A 5,000-nucleotide genomic window follows, 5' to 3' on the forward strand; every position below is an offset into this window, starting at 1 on the left:
AAGTTTACGGAATGCATTGGAGTCTATATGGGCTTTACAGTTGCAAACGAGTTTACATCAGCCATGACGTGACCGGGGCTTTTTTCTGCCCCCTCAATGTCGTAACTCTGTCTTACTATGTTATGACTCTGATGTACTATGTTCTGAGAAATGCTGGCGGTTGCTTCACTGACTCCACCACACAGCGCTATAACAATGTCTAGCATGTGTAGAACAAAGTATTAATAAAGTACAAACAAAATGAAGTTAAGTAATAAGGGTTACTGTACCTGTAAGGTATTAAAGTAGTGAGTGTAGAACGTTAATTGACGTATACTGTATGTGTGGGTGATTGAATTGGACTATCAATACAAACACATTAACACATTGAATATTGCCATGTTTAATGATAGTCCAGCGTTTCGGTGCTCATTGCACACGCTGCCACGGCTCCAGGCTTTTTAGCGTGCGCACACACACACACACACACACATGCGTGCCTGCGTGTGCGTGCACATGACAATGCGACGTGCACCTGACGTCGTTAAAGCATAGCGTCCCACCAGTTCAAAACATCACCACTACAACACTGTGACTCAGTGAGCGTACTGCTTGTGACACACTGAGAGCTACAAAGGACTACATGACCACAAGCTACTGAATCACACACACACACACACGCACGCACACACAGTCAGTCAGTCTGTCTGTCGTGAGCTTCACTTTGCTTACTCACTCAGTTACTCACAGTGCTCTCAGACACACACGAGGACTATTTGCGTTAGACCGTGAAACCAAAGTATATAGTCATATATCACGGTCGTTCAATTCGATGTTAGGGAAAGTGTCAAGTCACCACAACAACAACAAGTCATCTCAAGACACTTTACATGTCGGGCGGATCGACAGTCCCACCTTGAGAAAGCCATTTCAAAATAATTGTAGTGTATAGAAGTGAAAGTGCTAATATTTGCACGCGTTTGGTTTGTCAGCAGTATAAAAAGCACCTTCAATTTTGAGACGAGATGAGATTAGATATACTTTATGGTCCCAAGAGGGGACATTTGTCTTGGGCAAAAGTGCATATAGTACATCAACGTTTTAGAACACACACAGACAATAGCAGCATTGTGTACAATCAATGTCACAAGAGATAAGCACAAGATAAGAACAATATTATTGGCCCCCTGTATAGTGGAGCGGAAGTAAAGGAATGCAAATTGGACATACTCATAGTATAAAGCTTCTCAAAATTGCAGTATACTTGTGTAAATGTGGCCCTTATGGGTCTGTAACTCTTGAGAGTTAAATTAGCATTGATTTTACAATATAAACTGGGTGTCCCAGAGATAGAAATGCCATTAAATGGGGGGTTCCGTATAGACTAATGCATGTCAAACTGGGGGGTCCTTGAAATTAAATGGGTTGAGAACCACTGCTGTATCTTTTCAAATGGGGGTCCGCGGGTTAATACATGTCCATTTGGGGGTCCTTGACATGGACAAGTATGTGGGAACCCCTTTGCTTTGACACCACTGAGTCATATGGAGGTCATCAGCGTCTGATCGTCAGCGCATGCTTCCTCACTCTCACAGTGATACCAGACATCATTGTATATTATCATAATAATGTGTATTACTATCATGCATACGTTATCCCTCTTCCAGTATCCATAGCAGCGGGTGGCGGCTATGAATCATCCAAACTCGGCGAACTATATTACAGGGGCCGTGTGTGTGTGTGTGTGTGTGTGTGTGTGTGTGTGTGTTTGACTGTGTGTGTGTGTGTGTGTACTGTATCCTGAGCCTAGTTTCACTTCCTCCGTCTGTATCCCCACATTATTATTAGTGATGTAATCCGGTGTAACTGCACGGGCAAGTCGGCACCCCTCAGGCTACGCTGACGTCACTCAACAACACGTGAGTCGCTGTGCGTAGAGCTGCCTGTCTGCCTGTCTGTAGGTATGTCTGTCTGTAAATGGTAAATGGTGCATTTCTATAGCGCCTTTATCCAAGGCGCTTTACATAGATTGTGCATTGCATTCACCCATTCATACACCGATTGCGGCAGAAGCCATGCAAGGTATACCAACCAGCACATCGGGAGTAATTTGGGGTTCAGTGTCTTGCCCAACTTTTAACACCTTTTTAGTAGGCCTACCTCAAATTAAAAAAAAAGAAAGAAGGAAAGAGAAGAAAAAAGAGCATTACTGCATCAAACGCAATCAACATCTATATTATGAAAACTGATCAAACGTCTGCCAATAAGAAAAGAGGCAACGTTTGTGAAAATTGCCGATCTACAAGCTCACATTATGCCTCACGCTGCGAGGCATTGTGAGCTTGTGTAGATCATCTGCTATATCCAAATAATATGTATTTGTGGTAGAACCAACTGTATAGGGATGTCCTGGTACACTTTTTTCGTTTTCCGATCTGATCCCGATATCACAATTTCTGTGTTAACCGATACCGATACCAGAGAATAATATATATAATAATAAAACAAATATATATATCTTATTTTGAAGTCCACCGACCAGGAATAGTGTTTATAGCTATCTAGCTATATGTCTCGTGTTGTGTTTATAGCAGACTCCTCACTCAAATGTGCACTTGCAAGTTTGGGCAACTCCAAAGCAAACTCCTCCTGCCCCAACATTCTATTTACCTGCCATAGCAATGTAATAGTATGTAATACTAACGGTAACCCCTTACCCCTATAGCTGTGTCGGTTCGGTGGTTAGACTGGCGTATTCGCCGATACCGATATGACCAAATAAGGGCTCGATCCGATACTTCTCCGATACCGACACAGTATCGGGAACATCTCTATAGAACCAAGTCAAGGAAAATTTGAAACGCCTCAACTCTTACAATTCCCGAGTTGCTCCAAAATACATTTCAAAACAAATGCCCCAAATTTGGGGCATTTGTTTTGAAATGCCACCACTTGTTTCATTAGCAGGACACCACATAATATCGTCTCCATCGGGTGGAAACTTCATTGTGTCCAATAATACAAGTAAGTCAAAATAAAACAAATGACAAAAGTATATATATCGGATCTAAAGCGACGTGTTTCGAGCTTGTAGATCTGCTATTCTTCTGAAGACTTTTGGAGCATTAATTTAAGCTATCGCGGGGGGGGGGGGGGAACATAATGGAGATAGGAGGTTTCTTGCACACCATCCTTTTTACTCACCAAAGTGTTTCTGAATGTGACTGTGATGGTGGAGCGTGATGGCTTTTACAGGCCCCGCCGTTGTCTAGACCGAATAGTAGAGGGATTGATGGCGGTTGCTCGTGTTTATGGTATAGAGCCGTCTTGTGTCAGTACTAAACATGTCAGTTGGTGCTCAGACAATATAGTAGGTCGGCTAGTAGTGCACTCGCTCGAGGAAGGCAATAAGCATGCGGTGTACGCTTACACACACACGCGTGTGTGTGTGTGTGTGTGTGTGTGTGTGTGTGTGTGTGTGCTTGTGCCTGTGTGTGTGTGTGTGTGTCAGTGTGTGTGTGTGTGTGTGTGTGTGTGTGTGTGTGTGTGTGTGGTGTGTGTGAACAGCCACACATGAAATTAAACGGGTTGAGATTCACTGCTATAGAGCCGTGAAAATCGTCTCTTGTGCATAACGGGGGTCTCTGCTGTATGTCTTTTCAAACGGGGGTCCGCGGGTTAATACATGTATGTCAATTTGGGGGTCCTTGACATGAGACGGTTTGGGAACCCCTTGCTTTGTCACCCCTGCCCCTCATGAGGTCAGCGTCTGATCGACAGTGCATGCTTCCTCACTCTCAGTGATACCAGACATGGTATTATTATTATTAATATTATTAATATTATTAATATTATTAATATTATTATTATATGTATTGTATTGTATTACTATGCATATATACGTTATCACTTTCTTCCAGTATCCATAGCAGCGTGGCAGGCGGGGCTGCTATGAATCACACACACACACACACACACACACACACACACACACACACACACACACACACACACACGCACACACACACATTTATCGCACACCATCTGTATAATGGTCTTGCCCAATCCCTTCACGTGCGCTCTCACCACTTGCACAAGATTAACAACACCCGTGCAGCCAACGGACTGACCCCCTGCCCTACATCCCCACGCTTACACGCAGCACCTCCACAGAAAGGTTCCACTGTTCCCTTCTCCGTGCCCCAAATCCCCCCCCCCTTCCCAGTGTAGCCTGCATGTCGGCTTGTTTTGTTATAACTATAAGCAACTTTGGGCTTTTCTTCTGTAAAGCTGCTTGTAAATTATTGGTATAGTTGTGTTTAGTTGTTTCTTTTTTGTTGTTGTTTGTTAGTCGATTATTTTGCCTTGCTTCCAAATGTTTGAATTATCTGAACCAGTGGGTTTCTTATTTTCATGAAAATGTTTTGAGCCACGGGAGAATGAGGTTTTATACAGAAAACAGTTTTTCAAGAAACCGGCCAAACAAGTCTGAATGGGTTCATGATAATAGAACGTTAAAAGCGAAAGCTTTATACTCACAATAACATAGAAAAACAGAAAAGACACTAGCATGGCGCCCTGGGGGACTCCTCCTCCTCCTCCCGTCAACCATATGGGGTTTAAGTGGTTAACCCATTCTGAACGGGAACCCATTTTGGGTGTTAGCATCATGTCGTGCTTTAGATATTGGAAAAATAGCAGATCTACAAGCTCATAGCGCGCCACCAAGTGGCGCGCTACGAGCTTGTAGGTCTGCTATTCTTTTGAAAAATCGAAAGAACGACTGACATTTTTTAGAATCTGATCTCAGGTCAGAATGGGTTAACCTGCGGGGACATACATGGCTGACATGTTTCCCATCGGGGGGACGGATGGATCGAGGGGAGGGGGGATTGTTTTGTATAGAGGCCTCTCTGCTTCGCATTAGGGGATCTCTGGGTCGTGGTGGTGGTGGTATATGTCGTACGGGTGGTTTGACGGCTGCAGAGAGAGAGAGAGAGAGAGGGAGCGAGGCGATAGGA

Source organism: Protomyctophum bolini (assembly GCF_963924005.1).
Source record: "Protomyctophum bolini genome assembly, chromosome: 8".
Taxonomy (NCBI): Eukaryota; Metazoa; Chordata; class Actinopteri; order Myctophiformes; family Myctophidae; genus Protomyctophum; species Protomyctophum bolini.